Source organism: Lytechinus variegatus, chromosome 2 (assembly GCF_018143015.1).
Source record: "Lytechinus variegatus isolate NC3 chromosome 2, Lvar_3.0, whole genome shotgun sequence".
NCBI classification, from domain to species: Eukaryota; Metazoa; Echinodermata; class Echinoidea; order Temnopleuroida; family Toxopneustidae; genus Lytechinus; species Lytechinus variegatus.
Window position 1 is genome coordinate 40,818,614 of NC_054741.1, and position 12,502 is coordinate 40,831,115.

Below are 12,502 nucleotides of genomic sequence, written 5' to 3' on the forward strand. Positions count from 1 at the left end.
CAGTCTTTAGAGCAATACCTCAATGCAGCTAGTCCAAGTGGATGCCAGGTTCCCAAAGGGTTTGACCGTCATAATTATATGGGAAGCTGCCCCATGGCATTTTATGCACTACAAAATGGTTCATAATTGTTTTAAAAAATATTTCAGGAGCGTCAGTGAAATGATTTGTCTCTTGATACATACTGAAGATAAAAAAATACATTTGGATTTTTTTCTAGAAAATTACATTTCATTGATATTTTCTATACACCAAATATGGGAAAGCTGCTCGCAAATGACGTCATCATTATAATATAAGTAGGGGAAGGCAGGGTAAGTTGTGACAGTTTTTGCTTTTTGCATGTTAGAATTTATATGATTAACAATCTTGTCGAAATAAGTACCTTGCCTTGAAATTTAATTCTTCTGAAATATTTTCCACCTATATATAACTTTCTATCCCCACACTGAAAGTCATCGTGACCTTTGAAAAAAACGATGTCAAATGGCTCAACTTGCCCCATATATGGGGTAAGTTTGAGCCACCTTCTGGGGTAAGTTGAGCCACAAAAACTATGTACAAAATGTATGAGGGGAGAACCAGCATGTCAATTTTTTGTTTAAAGTCTTTTCACTTGCTAATTCTCTATAAATACATCCTTTAAAAGGAAAAGAGCAGTCATTTGAATTTGCTCCTTTCAGCCAGCATTTCAATTGATTTTTATGGTTTGTTTAATTTTTAAGATACATTACCATAGGAATTACCATGGCTCAACTTGCCCCATGCTGTTTGGCTCAACTTACCCCAGTCCGTACTTAGTGCGATAATTTTGTATCCACACATTTATTATGCATCCATCATATAAAAGACTATGACAAGAATAAAGATCCATACCTGGACTAATAATGTTGTTATCATGTCTTTATTATATTTAAAGACGTGTGTGTTTTCAAAGCACTTATCTATTTCACACTCTTTTTTACTTTTTTGGCTGAAATTCATGTTTTTCCCTCTAAAAAACTACTTTTTGTTTCAAAGTTGAAAACAATGTGGTGGGGTTAGGGGTTATGCTATGGGTCATCAATACATGACACCACCACAATGTCTGACTCATTCATTATTGGCCTGGGGCTGGTGGCTCAACTTGCCCCTATGCTCAACTTACCCCGCCTTCCCCTATAGCTTTTTTAATCTTTGATTGATTTCCTAAAACCCTCACCCATATCATTTTATGTTTTTTCTGCTATTCTACAATGACTTTTTACTCAGGTTGAACTTCCCCTGTAATGAATTAAGTACAATTGCGATCAAGAGTGTGCTTCAAATTTGAATATTAATACAGCGATTTGACATGAAAAGGCTGCCCATGACAGTCCAGAAAAAAATAAGATATTCCAGCCAAAAGATTATCAATTTGGTGCAGACGATCTATCTATGATTTTAAAAATGTCCCCCTTTCCATTATTTTTACTTTCTGAGAACCTTTCTTAGTTGATCTATGTAGGGCTTACATGCGGGGGCTTTTTGATTTTTTTTCATGGGGGTTTAAGACTCTTTTTACCTATACCATTATGACCTCTGCCATTTTTACCTTGCCATTTTTACCTCTGCCATTTTTACCTCTGCCATTTTTACCTCTGCCACTTTTACCTCTGCCATTTTTACCTCTGCCATTATTACCTCTGCCATTTTTTACACCGAGCCGTTCTACGGTTACGGAGTGACATTCAGAAACAACTTTTTGCATTCAAACAAAAATATCACCCATATTTGAATAGTTATTTGCAAAGAAATGGTACCTGACAGTAGTTGATGAAATCCACTTTTCAAAATAAAATTCATTATTTTGATCCACTGAATTAATGAGATATAATATTCATAATCATGGTTACGGAGTGACGCAAAATGGACATGCATATTTGAGGAGAAAACATATTGCTCAAACTCTGAATTTTAAATTACTATCATAATTCTGATTTATTGATTGGATTCTATGTGGTTCTAACTTTAATATGCTGCATTACATAAAAAATAAGTGAACTATTTCATTAATTACGACTTGAAACGTAAACCCATTCGCGGTTACGGAGTGACATGAGAATTATCCACTCATAGAACAACATAAAATTAACTTATATTTTAAAATTTTTGTTTGATATGATGTAAAATGATGACCTTCAGATTATCCAAAAGAAAATTTCACAAAACAAGCAATAGTTTTCTGTTAAATTGAAATTAAGTAAAAAACAATATATGTAGTCCCACACATAGGATTTCTTGTATGGTTCGGATTTTCCTATAAGGAGATGTGTATATTGTGTTCATACAACACATTTCATTCTTCATCAAACCATCCTTTCATTCTGTCATTTTATCATGCTATTAATTCATGCCTCATTATCTCAACTACTGTTTCCATCTCCGTTCATTAGCTCACCATCATCATGTTTCCACCTTAGACCAGTTGTGTAAATATTGACTATGCTGTATTACCCCCACCATGAACAACCCCTTGTTCAACTCCATCTGTTTATACTTTCCTTATCACTTTGCCTTCCTCAGAATATTATGTAACTATGTACAGTGAATTATATATTGTAGTTTAGTATAGAGAATAAAGTCAGTTGTGAATGTGACTCCAAGCCAAGCAGACATGCCTAGTTATTGAGTAGAGATCGAGACCGAGTATGAGTTCAAGTGTGTATTAGAGTTAAAATACACATACACAAAAGTGTAAAAAAAAATTGTGGCTAATTATGCTCCCCTTTTGTATTTATGAAATTCCATATGAGTTTTGATAGAAAAATTTGATCCAGATTTGAAATAGAGCCAATATAAATTTTTGGAAAATGTCCACTTTTGCTTGGAATTGCCCAAATGTAAATTCACGCCCAAAATTCGTATCTGTATCATTATTTGTATTTTTGGTAATATTGAAAAATTATTGCCAATTTCCATAAAAAACAAAATGTAAAAAATGTACATAATGAGTATTTTTAAAACAGTTGAAACAAACATTAAGAAAAAAAATTATACTTATTTTTTTAATCTAATATGCATTTGATCGAAATTCCTTAATAAAAAAACAACAGTTCAAGGGTGTTTTTTAAAAGATTTAAACCCAAATATATATTTCATTTATGCACTAAAATTTGCATAATTGATACAAATAAAATAAAGCATATTGATTTAATGAAATTAAGCTTTGAAACCCAATGTCATTTTCTTCCATTGTGCAAATTCTTCTGCCCCCCCCCCCTAGATTGACAAGACTCAAAATACACCGGGACTACTTGTATTGTACATATATAAGTAATAAACTTGTGAAATGTCAACTTACTCTAATGTTCTTTTTTTTGGCATTCAATTTCCATGATTAATTTTGGGGAAAATATGAACTTTTCTGTTGGAAATTCAGTACCCAAAAAATTGTAGTCATCCCTTACTCAAAAAAGTATTTCAAACATCAAGAGCTTAAATCATATTGTATTAAGGGTATGGTTTAATTGATTTACAGAAAATTGCATCACTCGTTTGGGGAAAAAACGTTTAAAACAATAAAAAATGTTTTTTTTTAATAAAAAACGTTTTTTTTAATCACAACCCTGTATTGAAGGTACATGTAAAATGCAACATATTTTCAATATTTTGAGATGACATTTCATTGATTACTACACAATATATGAGGAAGCTGGTACCATATGACATCACAAATAAAATTATTGATATTCAAATAACTTTGTTAATAGATTTCCTCAATCCTTCAATATTTTGTCCTGCTATTTTTATGATAAATTTTTTGTGAGGGTGACCTTCCCCTTTAACGTAATTTGTGAGGGATTGGAGAAGGAAACATGGGATATACATTTAGGGATTACTCCGGATACCTGATAAACTAATAGGATAAAAAGAATGGGGAAATTTCACAAACTGGATAGAAACACATTTCCTGCATTTTATATCAAGCGGATTGATGCTAAAGATATGACTGATGCTTTTAAAGGGGAAGTTCACCCTGAAGAAAACTTTCTGGTAAAAATAGCAGAAAAAATAGTAAAAAATATTGGTGAATGTTTGAGGAAAATCCGTTAAAGAGTAAGAAAGTTATTAGAGTTCAAAGTTTTGGATTTGTGACGTCATAAACGAGCAGCTGTCCCATGTGTTATGTAATAGGGCCTGTTTCAAAATTGGTAACCATCATGCTTATTTTTGAAAATTGTTTTTAAACGATGTTTTCTCATTTTTTATTGATGATTCATATCTCCTCTTTCATGAAGTATAAGTATCCATTCAATTTTTACAACTTTTCTTGAATTTTTCGCAAATTTTATAACGTGATGCAAATTTGAAAGCATGTCGGATGGAATTCTTTCTCTGAAATTAAATGGTCCTAGGTAACACTTAATATCTTTGTTTTGAAACTGCATGTTTATAAATATTAACATATATATCAATCATCCTTTTTATACATTAACTGGAATCATATATGTAGAAATGAATGATTCCTGCAATTTTAGAAAAGGTAACTCAAAATTTTCTGTCCGACATGCAAAAAATTTCCAAGAAGTTTTCCCTCAGAAAAACCATTGACAATTTTATAGATTTTTCCCAGCCAAGTATCAATGAATTGATTGTAGTCTCAGAATGAATGATGATTTTTAAAATTTACCTGCACCTAAGTAGGAAAAAATAAGGATAACTTTTTTTTCCATCCGACATGAAAGTGGCATGTCGGACGGAATCTATTGAGATAGCACAGATTACACTTCTGTTCTGCAGCTTTCAGTGTACAATAACCTCATATATTACAGTTCAGATTCTGGACACACACAATACACAAACTTACACACAATTAAACAGTACTTAGGTATGGTCTTTTCCTGCAATCTGATTGGTCAGAAGTGATGTACACTTTCAATATGTAAAGCACATGGCTTGGGACCTTCCTCTTGCTTTCACCTTTCCAGTATGGTAGTGGATCGTATTACCGAACACTTTTCATGACTTTGATCATATCAAACACATTATTCCAATAAAATTCACCAAACTTTCACCATAAATACACAAATACCTACAAAATATAAACATGCAGAAATTTTGCCGAAATTGTTTTTCATTTTTACGACATCAGCTTCCAATCGGACCCCTCTTCGCAAGTGAAATATTTTGGTCACTTGAAAAGGTATCGTATTACCGAACGTGTGTTTTCTATGGGAAAAGTTGGGAAAACAACAAAGTCACTGATGAGCTATTTTGACCATATTTTATTGTTTTGAGGATATAAAGACTTCGAAATTGTGTTTTTGATAATTTTTCTATTTAAGTTCCCTTTGGAAGGAAGTTGCAAAGGTTTGAGCGTATTTGATTATTTTCTGACGCATATGATGCGCGCGTTCGGTAATACAAGGCCGGTTGGTAATACAATCACTCACTATACTTGTGTTTTACTGGCCAAGGTAGTGTCCTGTTTTACTGTAGAAAACTAACATTATGTATTGCTTTAAGCATTTTCTAAATGAATAGTAAGAAGTTTAAAACTCAGAGATGCATGTGGGATACAAAATTTGCCCAAAATATAGCTGAAGAAAATGATAATCTACTTCATAAGATGCTCATGTTTTTGGATTGGGGAAGGGAGGACTCTGTGCACTTTAGCAACTCAGTGCATGGGCTATAGCCTATGCACAAATCTATCAAGTGTCTTGTGGAAAGTTAAAATAATACTTGACTGCAATATTGTCTGCTTGTTTTACAATTCAATATGAGAGTGCACTGTTTTACATCTGAATTTGTGAATGATAATAATAATAGGGTAAATAATAATGATAAAAATGATAAAAATAATTTTTCATAATACCTGAAATCAATTTTTGTTTCTCAATTTTTATGAAACTGTATCCCACAATTTGTTATAACATCCTAAAAATAAACAGTGAAAAAAAGAAAAAAAATTCTGGATGTGTGCAAAGAACTTAAAACTTATTTAATTTACCATCCTGATGAATTTATTTCGTGAAAAAGCTATCGTGTTTTGGTTGTGATTTTCAGTGTCCTTGAAGTTGCAAGAATGTCGGAGCGTTCAAAAAATGCAATTAGATGCAAAAATTGGCGTGACTCCCTTGATGCTCAAGATCGAAAAGAAAAAGACAGAAATAGAAAACGTCAAGAAAGACAAAAACTTAAACAAAACAAGGAAAAATATGAGTCTGCTCTTCTGAAAGACAAGTGTCGTAAGAGAATGAAAGCAAGAAATGCTTCCTTGTCTTCTATCTCAACTATTCATCAGTCTGCAACTTCTGATCCCACTTCTAACTCGTCTGCTTCCACTGCCATCCATGCTCCTAATACAGCTAATACATCCTCTACATTCTCTGCTTCTACTCCTGAGCCAGCATGCACCACCAAACCATCTACCCCACCATCTAAATCCAGTCCATTCAGCACGAAGCACTCAGCACTAATTTCTGATATTAAAGCTGTCAAACTTGAGTGAAAGTTTGCACCACTTTCTGTGAGGTCTTATGCAATCATTTTCTTTTGAATTGCATTGTTATTCAACTTTGACGGGAAGACTGTTTATTGTTCATTGTTCACCAAAAATACTATTGCGATTTGAAAGTCTCATAATTCATGAAATTAGAAAAAAATTGGGGTGATACGATATGCTGTAATTCTGGTAATTTCATTACTGAGAAATAATGAATCGTACAAAAATTGTACTGAACAGCTAAGTGCATTTTGACTGTGTGCTATTAATCATGTCGGACGGAACCTAGCATGTCGGACGGAATTTCATCAATGTTCCTATGGTAACAAAGTTATAAATAGATGTCAGATCTTTTTAACTATGAAAAACATTAGTACCCATGATGACCTTTCTACAAAAGGCAAGGAATTAATGATTTGGGCAAATTGCTAAAAAAGTAACATTTTCATTCCGTCCGACATGATTGGTTCCGTCCGACATGATGTGTTTTTGAATAGTTCCTGTTGCCATGACAACAATCCTTGAATAAAGATTTTTTTGAGAATTTAATGTTTGGTTGTTCTTCTGTTTATTTGACTGTGAATTGCTCACTTATCACTTAAACTTTCGATAGAATAATAACTTGAATAAGAAAAGTCAAGGGTCCTCATTTCTATCGATTCCGTCCGACATGGTCAGTTTTTGCCCTTTTACAGACAAATTTTGAAAAGATACTTGGGAAGTTACTTATACATGATGAAAGTCATGTAAGCTTTCCATGTCCCTGTACAGAAGTCTAAAGAAAACTACCTCTAACAAAAATGACAGCTTCTTTTGCTATCAAATTCCGTCCGACATGATTACGACAATTTTGAAACAGGCCCAATATAAAGTCAACTTGGCATAAATTTCAAATTTTGTATGGTTCCTGATGACTTAATTTTCTTTTCTTTTCATGATCGGGTGTGAAACGATTTGTCTATTGATATACAAAAGTTACAGTGAAAATCATTTTAAATTTTCTGAGAAAATGACATTTTATTGATTTTTTACCATTCGCTATGTAGGAATGCTGCTCGCATATGACGTCACAAATCAAATAACTGAAATTCTAATAACTTTTTAATTATTTGATGAATTTTTCTCAAACCGGCAATATTTTTCATTAATTTTTCTGCTATTTTTACAATAAACTTTTTGTCAGGGTGAACTTCCCCTTTAAAGACATGATTGATTGTTTTATTTCTTGGATAGAGCATGCTCAGATAGCCCATTTTGAGTCGTACAGGATAAATAAACTGATTATTTCTGCAGTGTCTCTGGGAGAATGATTATGGCTATCTGACTACATCTATGTAAGTCACCATGTTAGTCTTTTTGTTATCCCATTGTCAGAGATGCCAAGTTCAAAGACCAGCTATGCGTGAGATTTTTCTGTGAATCTGAGTGAGATCACAGACATTGTGTACAATTATTATGGGGATAGGCTGTGAAAGTTGCGTGAGACAGAGATTTGAGGGAATGAACAAGAGTCCAAAATGCTTGAGTCTCACGCATAATGCGTGAGACTTGGTAGCTCTGCATTGTGTATTTTATTCAGATCAACTATTTGATTGAGACTCATTGCTTGTGACAATCGACTTTGTTTGTGGAGCGGTGGTGGAATGGTGTGGGCTTGAGAAAATTGGAAGGCTTTTCTCAAAAGGACGCCGGGTAGAGGGAGGGGAGTCAAATAAATGCATCCTTTCGAGACAACTCGGGTACAGTCAGTCAGTCGGCAAGCCCTAAAAAAGTAGCTTCTTTTATCCAGATGATATTCATGACGAGAGAGTTTTTGTCTCACTTGCATAGCAGAGTGAGACTATAGGCGCCGCTTTTCCGACGGCGGCGGCGTCAACACCAAATCTTAACTTGAGGTTAAGTTTTTGGTATGACAGCATAACTTAGAAAGTATATGGACCTAGTTCATGAAACTTGGCCATAAGAATAATCAAGTATTACTGAATGTTCTGCCCGAGTGTCAGGTCACATGACCAAGGTCAAAAGTCATATAAGGTCATTGAAGTATGGCCATTTTAGAGGTAATTAAAAGATTACTGTCATAACTTTTAAAGTTTATAGATGTTACAAGTCATGTCTATCTATGCCAGTGACTCAAATATTTTGTCTTGGTCATGCATCTTTTCCTTTTGTCCATAGTTATGCAGTGCAGTTGGCTATTAGCACTTTTCATTTGTGTGTGCATAACTCAGTGAAAGGTAGCTTTAAATAGACTTCCACTTTCTAAATTCTAATCCCTATTGAATGTTAGGATGGTTCAGATAGTTTTCTTGCAAGGGTTTTGTTATAAGCAGGTGAATGCAATATTTAAGTAGCTTGGGTTTAGAATGGAATTCTTGTAAGGGAGGAACCCTAGTTAAAATTGATAGTTGTCACTTGAAGCTTAGGAATCGGAGAGGCAAGACCTCCGAGTTCACTCTAAGAGCAGCCGTAGCAGCTAGCCTGCTAGGGTTTGGTAGCATCAGCTAGGCCGACAGGGTCGGGCGACGACAGCATGTTTAGGCTGTACATCTGGAAACAAGGCGTGGCAGTTTCTTATATTTTTCTAGCTATGTTGCACCACATTTGTCGGTTACACTTTGTAATTCCGAAGGTTCGTAATTCCGAAACACGTAAATTGCCTATACCTCGATGTTCGTTAATCCGAAAACGGAAAAGGGTTCGTTAATCCGAACATTTGTGGCGTTATTCCGACGGTTTGTTATTCCGAAGGTTCGATAATCCGAAAACAAAAGAAGGTTCGTTGTTCCGAAGGTTCGATAATCTGAAAACGAAATAAGGTTCGTTGTTCGGAAGGTTCGTTAATCCGAAAACGAAATAAGGTTCGTTGTTCCGAAGGTTCGTTAATCCGAAAACGAAATAAGGTTCGTTGTTCTGAAGGTTTGATAATCCGAAAACGAAATAAGGTTCATTAATCCGAAAACAAAATAAGGTTCGTTAATCCGAAAAAAGAAAACCGGGAAAGCAGAGGCAGAGGCAAGGGTGGGGGGGCAGGGGACACTGTTGCCGTTCAATTGTTATGAGGATGGGAAGGCAAGGGCTGCCGAACAAATTTTCGTTGGGGGGTAAAGTCAAAAAATGAAACTCATACGTCAAAATGGGCACTTTGGTGATATTTTCACCTGAAGATTATCATCTGCTTGAAGTCATTGTGTGTTTGATAGTGATTAAGTAGAGAAAAACTTTTTTGAAGTGACTAATTATTATGGCAAAATGTATATTTAGGCTTTATTTTTCGGGAGAGAGTATAATGAGCGAGCGGCTTGGTATTAAACAAATTCAAAGGTGAAGTTGTAAAACGTTTTGGGGGGTCAATTATTCTTAAAATGGCATTATTGCGAGGTGTTGCGAGCGTGAATCACAAGCTAAAACTTTAGGGTATTTCAATAAAAAATGAAAATAAGTTTTTAAAAATCCGAGCAGATTTCTGCCGTCATTAAAAAGATGTGCATCTAGCTAAAAAATTAACACGAGCGCAAAACGCGAGCTTAAACATATAGTGACCAGAAAAGAAACCTGGTTAAAAAAGCATTTAGTGACCTCTTTAGGATGCATATTTCACCAATCGAATGAGAGTGCGAAGCGCAAGCTGAAAATTTGCAATATTCCAGCCTCAAAACTTAACTTGTATACTTAAAAAGAGTATTTCATTTTGAAAAAAAAACATGAAAAACTGCATATTTATTTTTGAAAAAGGAACTTTCCCATTTTGGAAAATATTCATTTCCCTGTTTTTTATTTCATTTTTGGGGTGCAAGTGCCCCCTGCCTCCCTCCCAGCGGATCCAACATTCGTCAAATAGGGGGGGCAATTTTTTTTCAGATATATTTTCCTCGATTGGCAGCTTAAAGTTGATTTTTGTTTGTTTCTTTGAAAGGGTAGTCCTAACAGTCAATAATTAGCTTTATACTAAAGTAAATATGTAATAACATGATAAACCCTTTTAAATAATGCGAGTGCGAGCTATATATTTTTTTATATGATGGGCAATATGTTTGTGATCTTCAAAACGAGATGCCTGTGTAACTAAATTTAGATAATAACTGCGAGCAAGAAGCGCGAACAGAAATTTTAAATACATAAGCTCTGACCTGATCTAAAGGGGACATTTTAAGAATTTTTTTGCAGTTAGCCATGAAGAAGATGGGTGTTTCAACCAGTGGCGGCAGAACGTATTTTCCTTCTTTTTTTTGGGGGGGGCAAAGCCCAAAAAGGGGCCAGTAGGGGCAATTTGGTGCAAATGGATATTTTCACCATGAGATTATGATCTGTGTAAAGAGGTGTGTTTTGTAGTAATTAAATTGAGCAAAATTTTTTGAGTGATCACTGATTGATAAGTTATATATTTATGTTTCATTTCTGCGAGCTTAGCGAGCAAGCGGTTTGGGGGAAAAATCAAATCTGAAGATGTAAAATTCGCCTTTTTGGTCAATTACTGATAAAAGGGCATCCTTGTGAGATGTTGCAAGCGAATCACGTGCTCAAACTTTTGGAAATTTCATGTAGGCCTAGAATGATAATAATGATAATATTGATAAAGATATTATTTATCCAAGGAAGCCACTTCAGTTCTGAAAACTGTTCTCCCAGCTATTGTTTTTTTTACAAGAATGCTTAGAATGTCCAGTTTTCAGGTTGGAAAATCGGAAAAGTTTGGCTCACGTTTCTCGCTCGCATCAAGTATTGTTTATTGAGGAACTCATTCTATTCCTGGTTAAAAAAAAAATGAAATGTCCAGTTTTCAGGTTGGAATATCACAAATTTTAAGCTTGTGGTTCGTGCTCTCATTATTTAGTTCGTGAAATAAATATTCTATTCATGAGTCACTAAATGCAGTCCTTAAAAGATTACTTTCTGAAGCCTGTTGCATAAAACTTTTTACCTGAGAAAACTCTGGTAAAAACTGAAAACTAAGGTTAGTCTGATTTCCGCCATTGACTTTAGCACAGGGCAAAAACTCCGGTAAAAACAACCTGAGTTTTCTCAGGTAAAAAGATTTATGCAACGGGGCCCCAGGTCAGTATATAAACAAATTACAGCTCGCCCTCGCATTAATTCTTTCGAAAGATACCGGTACACATCTTTCTCAGGATTACAATAAATGCTCAGAATGTTTAAGTTCACGTCTTGTTACATGAAATGTCTACTAGTTTGAGCTTGAGATTCGCGCTTTCAACATCTCACAAGGATCATTATTAGTATTATTTCTATTTTTATTACCAGCAGAAGCTGTTATTAAAAAATGACATCCCCTCCAATACAAATCCTATTATCTAGAGGTTACTCGCACGCGACCAACACACTTGATCCCCTGCATCTTTAAACCATTTGCTTAGGCAGCAATTGCTCAGATAAATCGAAATTGGCCTATGCTTGATCAGGGCGCCTATTCTTAATGAAATATACATGCATTTGACCACAACACACGCATGTATCAACGCTCTAGCCGGGGAGTTGTCTGACCCGTGGGTCACTGAGTTTGGGGTACCCCAAGGGTCAGTTCTCGGGCCGATTCTGTTTAGTTTGTATATCACTCCCATCTCTGACATTATTAATAAACATGGTCTACAGTATATTTGTTATGCAGATGATATACAAAGTATTGTTCCCTTGACCCGCGCTCTTTTGAAAATATAAATGAAACACTTGCGAAAACCTCACTTTGTATTTCAGAAATTAGTAGGTGGATGTCATCTAATTATCTCCAGCTGAATAATAGCAAAACTGAATTCACAGCTCTTTGTTCTTCTGCCCGCCATCTGCAATCAATATCACATATCCAGCTTAATGTTAATGGTCAATGCATCCCCATCTCCACTAAAATTACTGGTTCATCCTCCAACGTTCACAGCATAAGTCTTACAAATCTCTCATTACAAACCATAACGCACCAAAAAACCAAAATACACGTTATTTTGGGATTAGCCTGCCAAGCTACTAGCACGATCGACCCGGCGAGGTCTTTATTCAGTAATATCAAATAATCAATACATTTG